The sequence below is a fragment of the Zingiber officinale genome, chromosome 2A (assembly GCF_018446385.1).
Source record: "Zingiber officinale cultivar Zhangliang chromosome 2A, Zo_v1.1, whole genome shotgun sequence".
In the NCBI taxonomy this organism is placed as follows: Eukaryota; Viridiplantae; Streptophyta; class Magnoliopsida; order Zingiberales; family Zingiberaceae; genus Zingiber; species Zingiber officinale.
This window is the reverse complement of record NC_055988.1, coordinates 68,565,024-68,588,411: the sequence shown is the minus strand read 5'-3', so window position 1 is coordinate 68,588,411 and position 23,388 is coordinate 68,565,024.

The following is a 23,388-nucleotide window of genomic DNA, read 5'->3' as shown; positions in this document are numbered from 1 at the left end:
TGCACCAGATCGAAGTCATATCTTTCTAGACATGCGATGCCCAAGCTTCCCTAACGTACTATCATCCACAAACTTCACCAGTACCATGATTCAAGTTAAACTTGGTCTCTTTTTAACTAATCATAATTGCCCTGCTGGGTTAGTTTGTTTGGGTTACCCTGTCGGGTAAGTTAGTTTTGGAGGTGCCAGCTATTCTGGAGCCTCCCCCTAAATCATTGGTCTTTAATTTAAGATTTTTGTATAATTAGAGTTTGTTTTAGTTAAGTTGTAATGTTTAATTTGTAATTTAAATTTAAGTTTTTAATTTTGAATTAATTAAATTGGTCAAATTATCTTTCTTTAAGAGAGTGTATTTAATATTTGAATGTTCTTTCAATTTCAATTTTATTGGGTTAATTGAATTATCTTGAGTTTGGATAGAATTTTCCAGATTGATATTGTCTAGATTATTAAATAATTTATTAATTATGTCTAGATTAATATTGACCTTGTCATCCTTTTTGTTCGAATTTTCAAATTTGTTTAGGTTTAAATTCGAATTTTTAGATTTATTAATTATTTTCAGATTTTCTGTATTTTCTAAATTAATTATATTTATTTTATCAGAAAATATCCTAGGGGTATTTTCTGTATTTTCTGAATTAATTATATTTGTTTTATCAGAAAATATCCTAGGGGTATTTTCGCAAGTATTGTCATGTACACTATTTTCACATATACTTTCAGATATATCCAAATTAACATGCACATATTTTAAACTACTACTAGCAAGGGTGTTTTGATAAATATTACTAACCTTGAGCGCAACCCCTAATTCAGCAGGCTTCTCCGTTGGATCTGACTCGAGTCCGGATTCGACTTTAACTTGATCTTCTAGCTCCATTGGCGTCTCGTGAAGCTTGATCAACTGGGTCCACAGCTCATATGCATTCTTGTATTTTTCTAGTCTGCATATGATATTGTTAGGTAAAATATTACAAATAATTTTACTTACGTTTTTATTCAGTTCCGAGTTCTGAGAAGGTTTTTCAATATTAGCATATAATCGATATCTACGCTTCCTAAGAAGCATTCCATTCTTCGCCTCCAGTAGTTGAAATCTTCATCGTACGGTGGTGGTTCATTGGGGTTCCATCCTTCTTGAAAAGACATTGTTCTTGCACACAATGAAACAAAGACAAAATCCCAAGACTTGGTCTTGGATTAGCAGTGCTGGAAAAAATAATATTTCACTATTTTTTTTTTTAAAAAAATAATAAAATATTATTAAAATATTAATAAAAAATATTATCTCAAATTTTTGAAAATGTAATATTTTGTCGATACTAAATAATAGTGAAAAGATGACGATGTATTTTTAAAAAATAGTTTTGGAGGGAAAAAACGAAAGGCGTAAGTCCCCCCTTTGCCTGATTGGTGGTTGCACCAAATCAGAGCGGTACCTGCTCTGATACCACTTGTAGGACCGTAAGATTCGATAGAGGGGGGGGTGAATATCGATTCGAAAAAACAAGAGTTTAAACGCAGCGGAAAAAGATAAAGTAGACACAGTTGTTTTTTACTTCGTTCGGAGCCTGTGACGACTCCTACTCGAAGGCCCGTGGTCCTTGACCACTTTCGTTGGGCAATCACTATCAATTCGAATATTACAGAGTTAAGTACAAGAATTGACAGATAAAGAAAATACCGATAATAGAATTGAAACAAAACCAGCACTGAGTCGGAGAGCTTTTCGTAGCGTCGCAAGAGCACAGAGCAGCAGATCTTGGATTCTTAGTTGATATAAAGCTCCACCCTTGCCCCTTCTTTTATATGAAGCTCAGGGCGCCCCGGATCCCTTCCAGGCGCCTGGTAAGACGTGGCAGGTTGAGCTCCACGTGGCGACGACGTGATCGGATAAAGTTTGCCTCCCGGGCGCCCGGACCACCTTTTTCCAGGAAGCACCTGTCCCGCAAGACAAGCGTTAGTCCGAGGTAAATATATATCCTCAAAACAAATTGTTAGCACAATTAAAGTTCAACAGTAAAAGTGTATGACTTAGATTCCGTCTTTCCGAGACGGAATCTAGTCACGATCTCGACTTAGATATCCGAAATGGATCTAAGCCGGATCGACGCCTAATGTTCCTTCCCGGGAGCGCGTCCTCACTCCCCTCCGGTGACTTACCTTACTTACCCGCCAGACGTCCGGTCAGCCCTTCGACCGGTCTCGCCAGCTATCCGGTCAGCCAGTCGACCTAGCTGGACTTCTCGCCAGCGCCCGGTCACCCATCGACCGCTTGACTTCTCTGCCGACTATCCGGTCATCGACCTAGCTGGACTTCTCGCTAAGCGTCAGCCCGTCGACCGCTGGACTTCTTGCTATCCGGTCACCCGTCGACCTGTCTGGACTTCGTGACATCCGGTCAGCCCGTCGACCTGTCTGGACTTTTCCTGCACACTTGATCAATGTGTCAGACAACAACACAACTAACTTAACCTATTTGTCATTCATCAAAACCTGGGTTAGACCGTTAGTGCTACCCGCACCAACAGTCGACACTGCAAAGAAGCTATTACTCTCTATGTCAAACATCCCCAATTAACACCTACTGGACAGAAGCAACAACCTACTGACCTTACCTGAAACAGAGCCCCTCGTTCCCTCTGTCAACAACAGGTGGACGAAAAAGGTCAGCCCGATGATGAGTCTAGGGCACGGAAGGTGATACTAGGGCTCGACTCCTTCGTGTAGAAGGTGAGATTGCTCTAATGCAAAGCGACTGGGAGAGACTCGCCGGCCATGGTAGCTGCGACGTCGGCCGCGGCTGGCAGCGACGGTTGTGGGCTAACACAGATGAAGGGTGTCGCAACGCAGCGTGGACGGCTTGTTGGTGGTGATGGGTGATGGTGTTCGGGAGGAGATCTGGAGAAGAATTTGGGCAAAGACGAGAAGAGGAAGAGAAGTGGGGATCGGCTCGGCTTAAATCACGAGGCAAGAAATCGTCGCGTGCGGCGCCGGTTAGGAAAGGGAGATGGCATCGCGAGGTTTAGGGCATGGCACGGGCTCGCGGGGGAAGAAAACGAGGAAAAGGAAAAATAAGGAAAAGGAAAAAAGAAAACAAAAACAAATAAATAAATTCAACTTTTCCTCGTTTAAATGGGGTAGCCCAAACAGGCTTTCCCGGGGCCCAGTTTTTATCCCCGTAAACTCGTCCATACGATCTCCGAAAAATTCCAGAAAAATTTCCAAAAACTCCGGAAAATTCCCTAATGGTGTTATGCCCATTTTCAGTATTTTACATTCTCCCCCACTAATAAAAATTTGGTCCCCAAATTTCGTTATCTACCATCAGCAAATACTAACAACAGGTAAAGAGTACAAAATGTTGAACGATAAATTAAATCACATACCTCAAGTGAAAAGTTGGGGGTATCGAGCTCGAATAGTATCCTCGAGCTCCCAAGTAGCCTCCTCGTCCGTATGATGCTGCCATCCGACTTTAACCAGTCAGATAGTCTTGTTTCGCAACTGACGCTCCTTCCGGTCCAGAATCCGTACCGGAATCTCCTCATAAGTGACGTCAGGCTTAACTGGAATTGAGATATCTGTCAGCACATGAGTCGGGTCGGGAACGTATCTCCTCAGTATAGATACATGGAATACATCGTGCATGTCTGCCAGGGACGGTGGTAGTGCTAGCCGGTAAGCTACTACTCCAATCCTCTCCTGGATCTGGAAAGGGACAATGTATCGCGGAGCTAACTTATCCCTGAGGCCAAATCTCTTCACCCCTTTTGTGGGTGAAGCTCGCAGAAAAACATGATCACCTGTAGCAAACTCCAGGGGTCTGCGTCTCCGATCTGCATAACTCTTCTGGCGATCCTGTGCCTCTGACATCCTCCATCTGATAGTACGGACCAACTCTGTCTCATGCTGAGCTCTAGGAGGTCCCAACAACTGGGCCTCCCCAACCTCATCCCAAAGGATAGGTGTCCGACAAGGCCTACCATACAACGCTTCAAACGGTGCTATATGGATAGCCGAATAAAAGCTGTTGTTGTAGGCGAACTCTACCAATGGCAAATGGTCCTCCCAACTGCCTCCGAAATCTAATACACACGATCTCAGCAAGTCCTGTAGAGTCTGAATGGTCCGCTCTGACTGTCCATCTGTCTGCAGATGGAAAGCTGTACTGAAACGGAGCTACGTGCCCAAGGCCTGCTGTAGACCCTGCCAGAATCGAGACGGGAATCGGGGGTCTCTATCCAAAATAATAGTCAAAGGGACATCATGTAATCTAATGATCTCCCGGCAGTACAGATTTGCTAATTGATCTAGGGGATCAGTCCTCCGGATCGCTAAGAAGTGCGCGAATTTAGTTAATCGATCAACGATTACCCAAATCGCGTCATGGCCTCGTCGTGTCCTCGGCAAACCCACCACAAAGTCCATGGTAATATGTTCCCATTTCCACTCAGGAATAGGAATCTGTTGAAGTAAACCGGCAGGTCTCTGGTGCTCGGCCTTCACCTGCTGACAGACAAGACATCTCGCTATGAATTTCGCAATGTCTTTCTTCATACCATTCCACCAATAGGAACGCCTCAAATCTCAATACATGCGGGTCCCGCCTGGGTGGATCGCAAATCGAGAGCAATGAGCCTCCTGAAGTAGCTCCTGTAAGACCGGATGAGACTGAGTTACGCATAATCTGCCTCGGAAGTATATAATACCCTCCTCTTCTCGTATGAACTCGGTCTACTACCCGGAAGTTATCTGGCTGCCAATGAACTGCAAATACTGATCACCAGCCTAGGCCTCTCGGATCCTCATCCTGATCGATGACTGAGCAACCATGGTAACAAGAATACCCTGCTCTGTTTGTCCATGCTCCTCAAAGTCTAACTCGGAGAAACCCTGAACCAAGTCTGTAACTAAAACTCGGTGGCAAGCCAAAGTCCCTCTAGACTTCCTGCTGAGTGCATCGGCAACCACATTAGCTTTCCCCGGGTGATAGCTAATGGTACAATCGTAATCCTTCAGGAACTCCATCCATCTCCTCTGTCGGAGATTAAGTTCCTTCTGAGTAAAAATATATTTGAGACTCTTATGATCAGTGAGAATCTCAAATGTAATGCCGTATAAATGATGTCGCCAAAGCTTCAGAGCAAAGATGATGGCAGCTAACTCCAAATCATGAACTGGGTAGTTCTTCTCATGATCCTTCAACTATCAAGAAGCATAAGAGACTACTCTACCGTGCTGCATCAAAACAGCGCTCAAACCCTGAAGAGACGCGTCGGTGTAAAGTACAAATCCATCCTCTCCAGAAGGTAACACCAAAACTGGAGCCGACACTAATCTCCGCTTCAGCTCCTGGAAGCTGGTCTCGCAATCCTCGAATCACGTGAACTTCACGCCTTTCCTGGTAAGGCGTGTCAGCGGTGTAGCAATACGCGAGAAACCCTCGACAAAATGTCGGTAATATCCTGCTAGTCTCAGAAAACTGCGGATCTCCTGTACTGATTTCGGCTGCTCCCAACTGGTTACCACCTCGATCTTCTGAGAGTCTACTGAAATACCTCTGCTAGAGACCACATGTCCCAGAAAACCGACTGAGGATAGCCAGAATACACACTTGCTGAACTTCACGTACAGTTGATGTCGTCGAAGAGTCTCCAAAACTGTGCAAAGATGTTGCGCATGTTCCTCTTCGGAACGCGAGTAAACCAATATGTCATCAATGGAAACGATAACAAACTGATCAAGATACTCCAGAAAGACGCGGTTCATCAGATCCATAAATACCGCTGGAGCATTGGTAAGCCCAAATGGCATTACCAAAAACTCATAATGACCGTACCTGGTACAGAAAGCTGTCTTCTGAATATCAGATTCTTTGACTCTCAGCTGATGATACCCGGATCGCAGATCAATCTTAGAATACACTGATGTACCTCTGAGCTAATCAAACAAATCCTAGATCCATGGTAAGGGATACTTATTTCTGACGGTCACTGCATTTAGCTGTTTATAGTTAATGCATAATCTCAGTGTACCATCCTTCTTCTTGACAAACAATACTGGAGAACCCCATGGAGAAACACTAGGGCGAATAAATCCCCTGTCTAAAAGCTCCTGGAGTTGAACCTTCAGCTCGTTCAACTCTTTTGGTGTCATACGATAAGGAGCTTTCGATGCCGGTGCGGTCCCCGAAACCAGCTCAATAGCGAACTCCACCTGCCTCCTGGGAGGCAGACCTGGTAGCTCCTCTGGGAATACATCTGGGTACTCTCGGACCACCGGAACGTCGGAGAGCTACGAACTACTAATGTCCTCAGTACTGATCAAAGATAACAGAAAACCCTGACAACCATGTGACAGTAGCTTCTGAGCCTGAATTGCTGAAATGATTGATATGTCATCGTTTCTGATGCCAATGAAGTCCCACGAGGATTGGTTCAGAGGTCGGAATGTGACCACCCTCGTCTGGCAATCAACAATGGCTTGATATGCTGACAAACAGTCCATGCCAAGAATAATATCAAAATCGACCATTTCCAATACTAAAAGATCTACCGTAAGTATCAGGTTGCCAAAATCTAACGGGCAACCTCTGACCTCTTGGGTGACATCCATGGTGTCACCGGACGGTAGAGAGACGGTCAGTTGCTGTGATCTGAAAGTGGGTAATCTACCAATCTCCCTCATAAATGCACAACGTTCTAACCAAGTTTTGAAAACTAGTTCCACATTTTTGGAGGTAAATAAGGATAGGGAAGCAAAGGAATGAAATTATCAGGTTGTAAGATCAACCACATCAAATATGTTAAAACAAGGTCCTCTCTGATGTGCATATCAAATCAAATTCACACAACTTGGATGAGGCTTTAAGTTGCTCAGTTGGTTAGATATCAAGTTGGGTTCTACATGTCGCTTCTTTCATTCATGCAAAATAACCATGTATATTTAGGAAAGCTAATAAATCAGCTAAACTTTATGATAGGCATTCAAGCTTCAAAATTATAGGTCAATTATGCCTGATTTAGCCAGGAATTGTCCTTTCTAGAGTCGAAACTAGAATCTAGATCCAGCATGCTACTGTCAAGAGTTAGAATACAGTGTAGTGCAGAGGCTTGTTAACACTCTAGGGAAGGTAGACAATTGATGCATCAGAACCGTGAGGTCATCTATAACATACTATGCACATACTATTCTAGTCTATAGCATCTAGAATCAAAACACATGTATAAATGACCATCATGCATGGTTTGAATGCAACAGTCATCAAATTTATCTAAATCAATTTGTTCAGAATGGAACTTATCTATCATACAACAACCTCTACTAGAATCCCACCAAATTCAAATGCCTAACTACTGAAAATCTTTATATAATTACATAGTATCAAAATTATAAAAATTAACCTTTTACCTATTTGCCGTCTGGAGATGTTCCATCGCTGTCCAGTCCCTATTTATGACCTTGGAATTCCGTACAAGAAAATCAACAAAAATCCATATAAATCCGAAACGGAAATCCGAAACATAAACATAATGAAAATCTGTGCTAATCCGAAATAAATACCCAAGTTTACTAGTAAACTCGGGCTAACTCCAAAAATTCATAACACCTAAAAGCAGGTATCATAACCCACTCTGATACCAATAAATTGGTATCAGATAAATCTTGAAAATCCGTAACACGAAAATCAAAACAAGTATCGCCAACCTGGCTCTGATACCAAATAAATTGTCACACCCCGCGGGAGTCCCTGTCCGAAGAAATTTCGGCAGCACCTCCCCTGTACGGGTGACAATCTGAAACTTTTCTACAATGCCCTTAGGGCCACATATACATCGGCCAACACGGCCGAAACAATAATAATAATATAATGCAATAACCACGCAGTTAATAATTAACAAACTAGAACAGTGATAAGAAGACTCAAAAACAACCCTACTCCACTACACACATAAAGCACAAAACTGATGTCCTACTCCACTACACCCATAAAGCTCAAATCCGACGATAAAATCAACTCACCTCTTCTGCCATCTAGGCAGGCATGTAGTAAAACAACACCCAATAAATCTTATAGACAATATCCATAAAGTAACTAATACAAGTCCAGATGTCAAAAGTAGAATAAGTCTAACATAATCTAAACAAGAAAAACTAAAAGATCAACACACGTCCTCGTGGACTGAAGGGGATTAGCGACTGGAATTCTCCGGACAGCATCAACCTGAAAATAACAATGGAGGAGGGTGTGAGTCCAACACTCAGCGGGTATCAACTGATATGCATAATAAAGAAAATAACAACCAGCACAAATCATGCGTATAGTCTCCTGATACAAGAAGGATAAATGCAACTGAACCAAGCAAGAGAAAACAGTACTAACCAGGACCAAGGTATAAGTACAACAGGGTCGTTAGACTGAGAGTGTCATAAATCCTGTATGCATGTCAATCATATGCATCCAAATAAATGCAGCAACTAAATGCAACAAACACAAGCAATAAATGCATCATGCATATGATGCAAATGTCATGGTCACCCCTGACGCCATGGTGAGACCGAGTGGGTAGGGCTGTGACGACTGTGCACTCTGCCATCACTGCTCCTGAAGAGTGACCGAGTGGACGGGATGCTGTCGGAGTACACCTATCCTCCTACCCCAAATCATAAATGGGGGAGCTCAATGCTCTCATCTCATGGTACACAATGATGGGGAGGGATCCCTGACGTGCTACCACGCTGTGTCACACTACCCATGAGCGGACCAACAGAGCACCGACAGAGCCAAACTAATGTGCTACCATGCTGCGTCACGCTACCCATGAGCGGACCAACGGTGCACCGACAGAGATGAAACCGGCGATGTGCTCAACAATAATGGAGCAGACAATCGCGCAGCATGCAATCATGTGAATGGTGCATGACACTAAGCATGGCAATATCCTGAACAGCATAGCAATATCCATGTATAAATATAAAATGTATACCAAAGGAAAATAAATCAAATCAAAAGGACACAGATCAGATAAGGTATTAAATACCCTAGGTCCTGAACATAATATATAATATGATTGTGTCACTACCCCTATAAGCATGTATGATCAGATAAGTACTAACATGATGTGCATAACAAATAAACAAACAAGCATGTAACAGATCGGGTAGTGATCAACTGAAACAGATAAGAAAACACAATCGTTACTATTTGTTAAAGACATTACTATGCATATCAAATGACATAAAGTCAAAGTACCCGCCTCCAAAAGAAAAGTCCAAACCGGTCCAAATTCGAATTTGAGAGGCTCGTCTCGCGTCAAAGTCTTGTGTCACCAATATATATACTTTTATTTAGCTAACATTCAAAGGAATGGCCAAATAAAATCCTTAAGGCTAAATTAGGGTAAAACCCTAATCAACCTAACCATCGAGTATAATTCATCTACAACAAAAATGATCATACTAACTAATTGATTAGCTAATCCCTCTTGTTAACATCATGAGTTAGATCTAACCCAAACTTAGGTTAGATCCCACGTTTTAACCACAATTACCTCCTCTGAACCAGTTATCTCATACCATACAGCATTAATTCATATTAAGCTAAATCAGAAATGAAATTTCCAACCCTTACCCTAGTACAATGTCGTCCCTGTGGACACACGGCCAGGAGATGCAGATGCTAGACAATGCTAGCCGGAAGATCTTGCTGCCATAAATCTGTTGTCAACACTACAAAGAAGCTATTACTCTCTATGTCAAACATCCCCAATCAACACCTATTGGACAGAAGCAACAACCTACTGACCTTACCTGAAACGGAGCCCCTCGTTCCCTCTACCGGCAACAGGTGGACGAAAAAGGTCGGCCCGATGATGAGTCTAGGGCACGGAAGGTGAGACTAGGGCTCGACTCCGTCGTGCAGAAGGTGAGGTTGCTCTAATGCAAAGCGGCTGGGAGAGACTCGTCGGTCGTGGTAGTTGCGACGCCGGCCGTGGCTGGCAGCGAGGGTTGCGGGCTAACACCGATGAAGGGTGTCGCTAGGGCTCGGCGTGTACTGCGTGGTGGTGATGTCGGGTGGAGGAGTCTGGAGAAGAATTTGGGCAAAGACGAGAAGAGGAAGAGAAGTGGGGAGCTCCAAGCCTTCAAAGGCAGAGAAATCGCTCGCGAGAGGAGGGTTAGGAAAGGGAGATGGCATCGCGAGGTTTAGGGCAAGGCACAGGCTCGCGGGGGAAGAAAACGGGGAAAAGGAAAAATAAGGAAAAGGAAAAAGAAAACAAAAACAAATAAATAAATTCAACTTTTCCTCGTTTAAATGGGGTAGCCCAAACAGGCTTTCCCGGGGCCCAGTTTTTATCCCCGTAAACTCGTCCATACGATCTCCGAAAAATTCCAGAAAAATTTCCAAAAATTTCAGAAAATTCCCTAAAGGTGTTATGCCCATTTTCAGTATTTTACACTTTATACCTTATTTTTCATCTTTGCATTACATTTCCTTTTCTGCATTTTATTTTCTTTCCTGCTTTAATTTTGTCATTTCATGTCTATCTATTTCTAATGCATTCCCTTTTAGATAAACATGGACTCCTTGAAGGCGAAGCTGATTGCTCTAATTCATAGGTTCAACCAAAATGTTAACGTTAATTCTTATATTATTTTTTGTGATATTTGTTTTGCAACAGATCATGTGGAAAATACTTGTCCATCACTATTTGACCCTTTATTGTGGGATTTCCTCCCCAACTACAATCAGAGGCCAGAGCAAGGTTATTATGAGGCTTGTAAAGTAACGGGTCATTCCATTGTAACTTGTTTAAGGATCAATAATCTGGTGAAATCATTGGAAGTGTTGGTGCAGGAAGCATCCGACGATCGAACCTAAGTTTTGATAATGGCAAAGGGATTCAAAGTTAAGATTCTCTGTTATCTAACATGTTGAATGAGTGTTTCAGGAAAGTCCTAACTGCGGTTAGGCAGGGGAAAATCCTAAGGGGGGTAACCTTAGGTCCTAGGGGGTGGTAACCCTAGGTGAAGGAAAATCCTAAGGGGGGTAACCTTAGGTCCTAGGGGGCGGTAACCCTAGGTGGAGGAAAACCCTAAGGGGCGACAACCTTAGGTCCTAGGGGGCTGTAACCCTAGGTGGAGGAAAACCCTAAGGGGCGGCAACCTTAGGTCCTAGGGGGCGGTAACCCTAGGTGGAGGAAAACCCTAAGGGGCGGCAACCTTAGGTCCTAGGGGGTGGTCATCCTAGGTGGAGAAAAACCCTAGGGGGCGGTAACCCTAGGTCCTAGGGGGTGGTAACCCTAGGCGGAAAGCCCAGTTGGTCTGGAGGACCGGACTGGCATCAGGTAAATTTCCTGAGTGGAGTAGGTGAGGACGCGTTCCCCGTAGAGGGAAAAGTAGGCGTCGGGTCGACCTAGGGTTTCCGGTCAGAAATCCGAAGTCAGACCCGGACAATCCAGAGACTGTCATAACTTCATATTCATACTATTATTTTGTGTTAACTTTGTGTTGCAGGTATTTTTGGATTAACATACTTGCAAGTACCAAAAACACAAAGAAGAACTCGGATGAACAATGTCCGAGGCGCCTCCATGAGGCTTGGAGGAGCCTCTGGTGCAAAACCTGAAGCTGGCTGCGAAGTGGAGCTAGAGGCGCCTTCATAGGGATTGAAGGTGCCTTGGACCATTGAAGGCGCCTTGGAGCTTGATGAAGGCGCCTTCAGGTTAGGATAAGCAACAGTCAGCGGAGGTTATCACAGCGCAGGAACAGGGATAAGTTTTGGGGTTCAAGGCGCCTTGACTGGCACTGGAGGCGCCTTGAACGTCCAATAAAAGGACATCTCGACCAGCAGCTTGAGATATCGTCTTCCAAGTGAACTGTCTGCTACAAGCTGCCTACGAGACGATCCCGAAGTGCTGTAATGACACCCCGACAACCCGAAGCTTCAGATTTAGTCTTTTGTTGTCGGTATAATCTTTTTACTGCTTTGAATTGTAATTAGTTTGTAATAGTTTTTACGAGCTTATAGTTGTTGCCCACGGAAAACGATCAAGGATCGCGGGCCTTCGAGTAGGAGTCGCCTTAGGCTCTGAACGAAGTAAATTCTTTTGTGTCTCTGTGTGCTTGTTTTCTTTATTCCGCTGCGTTTTAACTCTTACGAATTTAATAATCGAACGAAATAGCCACGAGCGCTATTCACCCCCCCCCCTCTAGCGCGTCTCGATCCAACAGGAAGAACTTGAAATCAAGCTCAATGAAATGACCTATTCAAATTCACATTCTCAAATATCTAGCCAGAGCAAACCTTAACATTTTTTCGAAGATAATCAACAAGAAGGAAGGCAGAATTATTTTCGCCCGACATTGGAAATTCAACCACCATCTCAAGAAGATAGATTAGAAAAGATGGCGAAAGAAATTTTGGTCAGTCAAGGTCAAATGCTCAAGGATTTGAAGCAAATGATTAAAAGCAACAATGTAGAGTCTGTTGGAACCCCAAGGTTGTTTTGGTGTAATCAACAAGTTAAGTTAGGTCCTGTGTGTTTTTAACCTTGTGTCTAAGTGTGCAGGAGCTTAGGAGCACAGGTAGTCGAGCGGAAGATGCACCTAGCGAGAAGGACGACACGCGGTGCGTCCGAGGGACGAGGAGCTGCGAAAAAATACATCGGCGGACGAGAAGGAAGCGTGCGGTGGTTCCGAGGGACTAGAAGCCAGAGCGGAAGAATGCTCGAGGAGAAAGAGACGCACCTAGAGAGAAGGTCGGCACAAGGTGTGACCGAGGGATGATGACTGCAGATGAGTACGCTGGCGGACGAGAAGGAAGCACGTGGCGATTCTGAGGGACGAGAAGGCGGAGTGGAAGCATGCTCGAGAAGACCGGAAGTCAGGTTCGGGTGAGCCCTATTCCAGATGGCAGAGATCACCCAAGAGAGCGGAAGACTCAGACTGAGGCGAATGGAGCCTGAGCAGAAGACCCGGGCTGAAAAAAGTCAATGGGGTTGACTTTCCCATCAGGGGCGCCTGGAACTGTCCGGGGCACCCGAAACAGTCTGGGGCGCCCGGAACCCTTCCGGGCACCCGGAGTTGACTTTTTTACCAAATCATGTCAATCACGATCTGAATGATGGGGGATAAAGTTTTATGCCCCCAAGGCGCTCGGAACCCCTTTGGGGCACCCTGACCAAGGCTATAAATACAGCCTTGGCCCAGAAGCTTTGAATCGACCCAAGAAACTCATTTCCAACACTTGTACGCTTCAATTCTAGAATAGCTTCTCTGTTTGTGTGTTTCATTGCTGTAAGAGGCTTCTCCGTCTGAAGGAGTATTTAGTACTACACTTTCCTTGGATTAACAACCTCCCCGGTTGTAACCAAGTAAATATCCTTGTGCCTCTTCTTTCTGTTCTATTTTAATTTATTGCTTCTCTATTTTATGCAAGTGTTCTATTGAAAGTTCAAGAAGGATTTTTGTTTTTGTTTTTTAGGCTATTCAACCCCCCTTCTAGCCGGCCGCCGCGATCCAACAATTGGTCATAGCCAGGACGCCTCAGAAGGACTAACCATCGACTGAAGCAATAAAATATGGCCGGAGCTAACGTCTACCCATCATCATTCGAGGGGGAGTTTGCTTTTTGGAAGCAACAAATAGAGGTATATCTTAACACATATTTTGATATTTTATTAATAATGAAATTTGGTTATGAAGCACCAAAGACAACGATTGGAGAAGAACTCGAGACACACCTCTAGACCAATAAGCAACGTAATGAGTCTATGGCAAACGCTCGGGCTGAATTTCACCTTCTAAGTGTAATACCAGATGAAGATCTCAATAGAGTTGGCGACTACCAAAGTGCAAAAGATCTTTGGGAAAAGCTCTTGAAGCTCTACGAAGAACCTTCAGAAGCTGACTCTTTGATGGACACTGAGTCGTCATTAGAAGAATCCGAGACTAAAGAAATTGTCGAAACAACAATCATAGCTGAAGACCCACCTAAAGATGAAGAAAGCTCATCCGAAATGAGCATCGATAAAGGGGGAGAGTCTTCAGAAGAAAGCTACAATAAGGGGGAGCATTAGACAATAAAATGGTAATGGTAAGTAAGGTATGTTCACAACCTCCTGAAGCACCTTTTAAAATTATAATGAACCTATAAAAAGAAGACGCAAAGAAAAAATTAGCTTTGAATACATGTTGTTCTGAAATGCTTTCTAAATTTATGATGAATTTAGAAAAAGAAAATGCAAAGTCAAAGTCAAAATTAACTTTGAATACATGTTGCCCAGAAAATCTTAAAAAATTGAAAGTTGAAAATGTTAAATTAAAATATAAAATAAATTTGATAGAAAAAGATATTGCATGCTCAAATATGTTACAAGCACCAGAAAGAAATTACAAGTATTATCAAAAATTTAATTAGTGGTCTAGAATCTGAGTATCTTATTAGACAAAGAAATGCATGTTAGAAATTGTTTAAAAATCGTTTTGTCTCATTTTTATATATCATTGTTTTTAGAAAAATTTTATGCTGAAATTTTTACTTAGAAAAATTTTTCAAAAAAATTTTTGTAAAATTTCCTAAGTCAGATTTTTTTAAAAAAAAATTCTTACTTAAAGTTTTACCTAGAAATTTTTTAACTTAGAATATTTTTTCGTTAAAAATTACTGCAAAATTTTTCAAAGTTTTAAAATTTTCCCTTAGAGTTTTTCTTTGAACCCCAGTTTTTATGTAATCAAAGGGGGAGAAGGAAAAGTATAAGTCTAGGGGGAGGTAGACCAAAATTTAAATTTTTCTATATTTTTGCACTTTATTGCAAAATTAGTCAGTTTATTTTTTATGTCTATTTTTACCTACCTTAACTTGGGTTGCTCACATCAAAAAAGAGGAGATTGTTGGAATCCCAAGTTTGTTTTGGTGTGATCAACAAGTTAAGTAAGGTCCTGTGTGTTTTTAACCTTGTGTCTAAGTGTGCAGGAGCTTAGGAGCAAAGGTAGTCGAGAGAAAGACGCAGCTAAAGAGAAGGACGACACGCGGTGCGTCTGAGGGACGAGGCGCTGTGGAAAATTACACTGGTAGACGAGAAGGAAGCGTACAGTGGTTCCGAGAGACGAGAAGCCAGAGTGGAAGACTGCTCGAGGAGCAAGAGACAAACTAGCGAGAAGATCGGCATGGGGTGCGACCGAGGGATGAAGACTACGGATGAGTATGCTAGCGGACGAGAAGGAAGCACGCGGTGATTCCGAGGGACGAGAAGCCAAAGCGGAAGTCTGCTCGAGAAGACTGGAAGTTGGGTTCGGGTGAGCCCTATTCCGGATGGCAGAGATCACCCAAGCGAGCGGAAGACTCGGACTGAGGCGAACGGAGCCGGAGAAGAAGACCCGGGTTGAAAAAAGTCAACGGGGTTGACTTTCCCAACCGAGGTGCCCGGAACTGTCCGAGGCGCCCGGACAAGTCCGGGGCGCCCGGAACTGTCCGGGGCGCCCGGACAAGTCCGGGGTACTCGGAACCCTTCCGAGCGCCTGGAGTTAACTTTTTGACCAAATCACGTCAATCGCGATCTGAACATTGGGGATAAAATTTTATCCCCCCAGGGCGTCCGGAACCCCTTCGGGGCACCCCGACCAAGGCAATAAATACAGCATTGGCCCAGAAGCTTTGAATCGACTCAAGGAATTGATTTCCAACACTTGTACACTTTAATTCTAGATTAGCTTCCCTGTTTGTGCACTTCATTGCTGTAAGAGGCTTCTCCACCTAAAGGAGTATTTAGTACTACACTTTTCTTGGATTAACAACCTTCACGGTTGTAACCAAGTAAATATCCTTGTGCCTCTTCTTTCTGTTCTGTTTTAATTTATTGCTTCTCTATTTTATGCAAGTGTTCTGTTGAAAGTTCAAGAAGGGGTTTTGTTTTTATTTTTGCAGGCTATTCAACCCCCTTCTAGCCGGCCGCCGCGATCCAACAGACTCATCTTACATTGAAACGCCAAGTCTACTCTCAACTTGGGAGGACCCTCATATAAACATTATACATGAATATGAACTTGAGGAACAAGATATAGAAGCTTCGTCCCACACCTTATAAGATAGATTATAGGAAATGTGGGAAAGCTTCAAAGCCTCCTAGGCTCAATCAGATGAAATGAATGATTATAATGTAAATGAGCTTAGGGAAAATGAAACAAAGAATCTGACAAAGGAGTGCACTGCTCTAATTCCAATACCTCCTATTGTCAATAATCAAGAGGGGCCTTCCCTTTGGCCTGCTATTGATGAAGTTGTGGAAGGAAGTGTATAGAGTTGTGTTAATGAAGCAACATCTCAAGAATCACCTCCTTTGATCATATAACCAATTGATACTATGGAATTTATAAGAATGAAATTGGTTGATGATATATGCGTGGGGGCTTTTGTAGTTGAGGAAGAGTCCCAAGAATCAACTTCTTTAGGAGTACCTCCTCTTGAACAAGAGCTAGAGACACCACAAGATCTAGAAGGAGTCACATCCACTTGTTTAGAACTATTAGGTATCTCTCAGCAATGCAAAGTAAGTATCACTAGTGATCTTTTAGAAAATTTCATAGAGGTACCTATGATTGATTTTGTTGGATGTGATTCTATTTCTCATAACTGCTTAACTAAACTTGATATGGTTCTAGTTCTTACTTATTTAGAATGTATGTGGGAGGTGTATTTTTCCTATGAGTGTGCAGGTTTTCAAGAGGCCAAAAATTGGAAGCTCACACTGAACCGTCTTTGACCGCCGAAAAGGCCTCTTAAGGAGATGAAGATGAAGAGAGCGGTGATACACTACATTGCTCTTATGATAATTGCTCTCTTAAAAATAATATGGGTCATTGGAAGAAAAGTCTGGAAGTTTCTCACTCTGGTAAAATCACGATTTCGATGAGTCTATTGAGGTGGTCAAGCTTAGGACCTAAAACAAGCACTTCTTGGGAGACAATCCAAGTTTCTTTTTTATTATTATTTCAGTTTATTTTCTTTTCTCTTTTATTAATCCAAATCCTCTACTTAATTTTTGTTGTCTATCTTCTTTTTATAGGTTTAAACCTATGGAGGAATGTGAGCATTAGATAGAGGAGTATCTTAAAGAATATGAATGTCAACCATTTGGAGATCATCACTTGGTAACTTCTCTAACTACAAAAACCACTTCCATATTTTATTTCTAGTTTTCATTGGGATAATGAAAATTTTAAGTCTGGGGGGATGCAATCTTAGATGCATATATATTGGGTTATAGTTTAGATTTTGATAATAAAATTTAGATTTTTCTCTAGTTTGAATTTGTAGCAGTTTGCTTTTGAAATTTTCTTTCTTAGTAAGATTGTGGCTTGAGTTACATTATCCACACTATTACTGCTAACTTGTCCAAGAGTAAACTTTTAGCACGTTTATTATCTAGAGGTCATGAGTTATGCTTTTTGGTGCTAGTATATTTAGTGATTTGTTTTCTCTATCTCTAGTGAAACAAAATGAGCATGACATTTGTTTGATGATAAAATTTTTTGCACGTTCATTGTTTAGATTTATGTTGTTAGGGTACTAGTGTTTGTATGTTTAGTGATATACTTTTCTTTATCTTCAATAGCAGGACATGAGCATTGTATTGCATTGAAAATATTTGATTCTAGTTTAGCTTGCGGTTCTCTATACACTTTCCCTTATTTTGATAGTTGAAGGTTATGAAAATAGTCATGATTCATTAAAATTGATGAGTACTTGAATTGCCATGATGATTTCTTAACTACATCTTGGTCATTAGATTGATGCTCAAATCATTAAAGTTTATTTAGAAAAATGGAAATCCCACTAGTAGCATAATTACAAATGTACAATTAAAAAAGAAAAAAAAAAGATAAGGTATATGAAATAAGGGATTGAAAAATTTGTTGTCGTGAGTGGAAACTAGATGTTTACCCCTTTAAGACCGAGTTAGGTTACTAGAGAAATGAACACTAGATTTCTTTTATTATTGAGCACGCTCTTTAGACTTTGGGTAGATTTAAGATAGATAAACTAAGTAGTGGTTCCTGCTGGGAATAAGAGGAAAAGATGGTTCAATGATGACTTAACTAAGATTAGGAATTAAAACTTGAGAAATTTAGGTCACTATTTGCACTGAGGACGAAAAACTCATTCTTAGGTTAGTTAAATCCATTCATGATCATGCTCACTATTGAAATTGTTTGATAGAATTAAATTGATTCGCCAAGGATTATGATGCACTTATTCCTACATATGTTTCTAGACTGTAAAATTTTGTTTGATAGCAATCGAATGCTTACTTGTAGATCATTCTTGATTATGTTCATCAATTTCGCTAGTTTAGTAGAACTGATTAGAATCATTAGGGATACTCATTATTAGCTCATGAATAAGGATTACAGGGTTTGCTTGAGGATAAGCAAAGGTTTAAGTATGCTGGTGTGATGTGCATAGTTATATATGTTATTTTATATCATTTAATGCACATCTTTTTGTATTTATTTGGCTATGATCTATGCTTTTGCACCCTTTTCTATAATATTTCAGCATAATTACTATTTTGCATCTAGAGTTCTGCTCGGTGTTTGTTTTCACTTCAGCATAATTACTATTTTGCATCTAGAGTTCTGCTCGGTGTTTGTTTTCACTTTTAGGAGCAAGTTGGAGTGGAAAGGGACTCTAAATACGCAAACGAAGATCACTTGATGAAGACCATGGCCTAGCCTTGCCAACCTCATGGAGTGAAGTGCATGCAACAACCATTCCAGAGGTAAATTGGGTCTAGCCATGCCTTGAGGCACGGCCAAGGAAGCAGCAAGGAGCAGGCCGTGCCAAAAGGCACGGCTAAGGGAAGAAACCAGAGTAGAACTGCCTCTAGCTGTAACGCCCGCCCCTCTACTGCCCTAAGGGAGGGACGGGGTTACTTTCTTGAATCATACATACATATGAAAATCATGGCAACGGAAGTATATATATATAAGAAAACTAACTACTGATCATGCTATCATAAAGGCATACTAATAAAGCATGGCATGTGAGCTATAACCTCATGTAACATAGTAAACGTGTCCACATGCTAGTGCATATAACTTGATTCAATATTTACTACTTGCAACATGATCATATTACTAAAGCATAAAACATAAAACATAAGTTCACCTCAAGTATAAACCATCCAAAAGTATCTAGTAGGAAAAATAGTTCATAAGCAAAACTTAGAGAATAAATAAGTCTTGAAATATAAAATAGATCTTCTTTCCACCATACCACTTCCACACACATCTTTCGCCCTTCCTGCTGCTCCTCTTAGTGTAGCCATTCCTTACCCGTTTCTGCAGTACAAGGAAAATATAAAACTATAAGCACATAGGCTTAGTAAGATTCCTTCCTACTCACTAAACATACATCATGCATCTTAACATAAAGTGGTGACATGTTCATTCAATCAACATCTAGATATAAATTTGCATGCTAACATAAAGTAGAGTCATACTCATGTAAGTAGATCATAACATAGCATGTGAGAAACTCATACATAAGGAGTAGCATGATCATCTAAGCATCATAGACATATTTTCAAAAAAAGAAACATCTTACTAAAACATAAAGAAACATTTAGCATGAATAAACATATGCAAGATGTCCTTTGAAAACATGTATCATGCAATGAGTATATGCAAGATGTCCTTTGAAAACATATATATCATATAAATACTTTAACATAATTTCATCATGAGGGCCCGGCTTTGTACCACATACATACATGAATGCGCGCATCCTAAGTAGATCCAAGGTAGCTAATCTTGAACCTACTAGGAACTAGGCCCGTTTCATTGACCATCGACCTAGGGGCAACTTAGGAGCCCATCCCTTTTTACTAGGCCTGTTTTATAGACCATCGACCTAGGGGCGCTTAGGAGCCCACCCTTGGTACAAGTCATACAAAAGTAAAATAGCATACATGTTTCTTGTCATATCATAGCATATCATATCATATCTCTTATCATAACATGAAAAGTGCTCTTAGTCCCAACTTAAGGGAAGCATCTCTTAGGCTATCATGAAGAGTGCTCTTAATCCCAACTTAACGGAAGCATCTCTTAGGCTTTTCCTCATACATAAGCCTTGCATAAACATAACATGATGGCAATGAGTACCCATAACATATAGCATACCATAGGAATCATATCATGGTGGCATAATGTGCACATAACATGGAGCATATCATAGAAATCATAACATGATGGCATAACGTGCATATAGCATATCATAGGAATCATACATGATGGCATAAAGTGCACATAACATAATAACATATCATAGGAATCATAACATGATGGCATGAATATACATATCAAATAACATGGTGACATAAATTCATATTCTATCATAGAAAGTCATTATCATGCATGGTTAGGGTTTTGATCTTCCTACAAAACCTAAATCACAACTTAACTGAGACCTAGAGGTAGGATTCTAGGTTTTTAACCCAACATGAAGAATGAAAACTTAAACTAACCACATATCAAGAATCATACATCATGAGGAAACATAACAAGCATAGTTAGGTTTTAAAACTTTTCCCTAAATCTTTCATTCAATCTTGGCCGAACCTTAAGGGTAAGGTTCTTAAACTTTTAATACCACAAGAAGCATGAAAACTTAAACTCACAACATATAATGGTCTACATATCATGAGGACTAATAAACAAGCATAGTTGAGGTCTTAAATTGTCTCTAACCCCTTTATCCTTCTTTGGCCGAAACCCTAAGAGTATGGCATGAAATTTCTAAGCAACATGAAGCATGAAAAATTTATACTAACATCACATAATGGTCTACATATCATGAGGACTAATAACCAAGAATAGTTGAGGTCTTAAATTGTCTCTAATCCTCTTATCTTTCTTTGGCCGAAACCCTAAGAGGATGTCATGGAATTTCTAAGCAACTTGAAGCATGAAAAATTTATACTAACATCATATAATGGTCTACATATCATAAGGACAAATAAACAAGCATAGTTGAGGTCTTAAATTGTCTCTAATCCTCTTATCTTTCCTTGGCCGAAACCCTAAGAGGATGGCATGGAATTTCTAAGCAACTTGAAGCATGAAAAATTTATACTAACATCATATAATGGTCTACATATCATAAGGACAAATAAACAAGCATAGTTGAGGTCTTAAATTGTCTCTAATCCTCTTACCTTTCTTTGGCTGAAACCCTAAGAGTATGGCATGAAATTTCTAAGCAACTTGAAGCATGAAAAAATTATACTAACATCATATAATGGTCTACATATCATAAGGACAAATAAACAAGCATAGTTGATGTCTTAAACTGTCTCTAATCCTCTTATCTTTCCTTGGCTGAAACCCTAAGAGGATGGCATGGAATTTCTAAGCAACTTGAAGCATGAAAAATTTATACTAACATCATATAATGGTCTACATATCATAAGGACAAATAAACAAGCATAGTTGAGGTCTTAAATTGTCTCTAATCCTCTTATCTTTCCTTGGCCGAAACCCTAAGAGGATGGCATGAAACTTCTAAGCAACATGAAGCATGAAAATTTTATACTAACATCATATAATCGTCTACATATCATAAGGACAAATAAACAAGCATAGTTGAGGTCTTAAACTTCCTCTAAAGCTTTTATCCCTTCTTGGCCGAAACATACAATAACCTAATCCTAGGTTTTGAACATTATTAACACATGAAACACACAGAATTACTTGTACTGCAGGTGAGGGAGATACTTACATCCTTCCGCTTGGTTTACTAATGAAAAAACCCTTGCTTGTGAAGCTTTTTTCTAGAGAGAATTCCTTGGCTTGAGTTCGGCACAATGAAGAGGAGAGAGCTTAGGTTTCGGTGGAGGGAGAAAGGAGAAGGAAGGAAGAAGAAAAAATAGATTTTTCCCTTCCTTTCTCTTATTTATGCTCAATGAAGGAAGAAAGCAAATTCATCTTTTCATTAGGGAGGAAGAAGGCAACTCAAACTTTTCCTTCTAAGTCTCCTTCTAAGTGAAAGGTCCTTCACTTTAACTACAATCTCCCTTCTTTTCCTAACAGCACACCCCTGGTGGGGCTACTGGTTATCACATACATGCATCTAATAAGAGGTCCAAGGTTCAAACCTTGGTCATGCCTCTTTTTAATTCTATTTTCTCTTATTTTTGGGAAAATTCACATAAGGTTCATTCTAATCATGATAAAATTCATATGAAATTATTAGAGATCCTATGGGTGTTACACTAGCCATGTCAAAAGGCATGATCAGGAGCCAGCCCATGCCTATTTCTAGAGGGGAATTGCAATTGGTCTTGCCTAGAGGCACGACTATGCTTCCAAATCATAGTTTTTAAGATCAGGACGTGCTAAATGGCACGACCCATAAGGCTAAAACAGAGCAGTCTCTGCTCTGGTCGTGCCAAAAGGCACGACCAAGAATCTAGAGACAACATTGGTCATGCCAAATGGCATGGCCAAACTATCTTCCCAGAGCCAATTTGGCTCTAGCCATGAAAACACAGCTAGATTCCCAGGGAGTAGATTGATCATGCCTTTAGGCATGCCCACCTCGTGCCTTACCTCTATAAGAGGGGTACTTCATCTCCTCTACAAAGGAGGAAGCTTGGTGGATGGGAGGAGACCATCTATGTCAAATCTTTACTTCTGGAAGAATCATCTGGATGATCTAAGGTTGTTCTGCTACTCCATCCTCATCGACACGCCAAGATCTATATCCAAAGGCTTTACTCGATATCAAAGGATAAGATTTTTTCCTTCTTCTCTTGGATTTCTATTATTATAAGTCTTTGGATTACATTTCTTGCTAGTATGGAGTAGATTAAAACTATTCTAGGATGTAGGAAGTAATTGTAATGAGTGGATGTTGTAAACTCTATTGAATTGCCAATTCCCTTGTTTGATGAAGCTTATATGCATATCTTCTGTTCGATGAATTGCTTGTAAGAAGACTCTTTTTATGGACATAAATTTATCTATCTGGATTACATTTCTATATGCATAGATCTCATTTCTATATTAGATATATTATTATGTGTCTAAATCTGATCATGAATGAATTTTCATCGAGTAGATGCATGAATTGTTGCCTCTTTTGAGTATGCATTCCAATATATCTTGGCATGGCCTTAGGATACTTGTTTAATGTTGAGTATCTAAGGAAACTAGCCTTCTATATGAAATATAACCCCCTAAGAAGAACAATTTTATGTATGGATAAATCTATCACTTGACCTCATGGACTTTCCCTAATCATATGCTACGCAATTGACCTATGTAATCAAGAGACATAAACCTGGGGGAGACCTTGTGGCAGTAGGTACTCTACTGAAA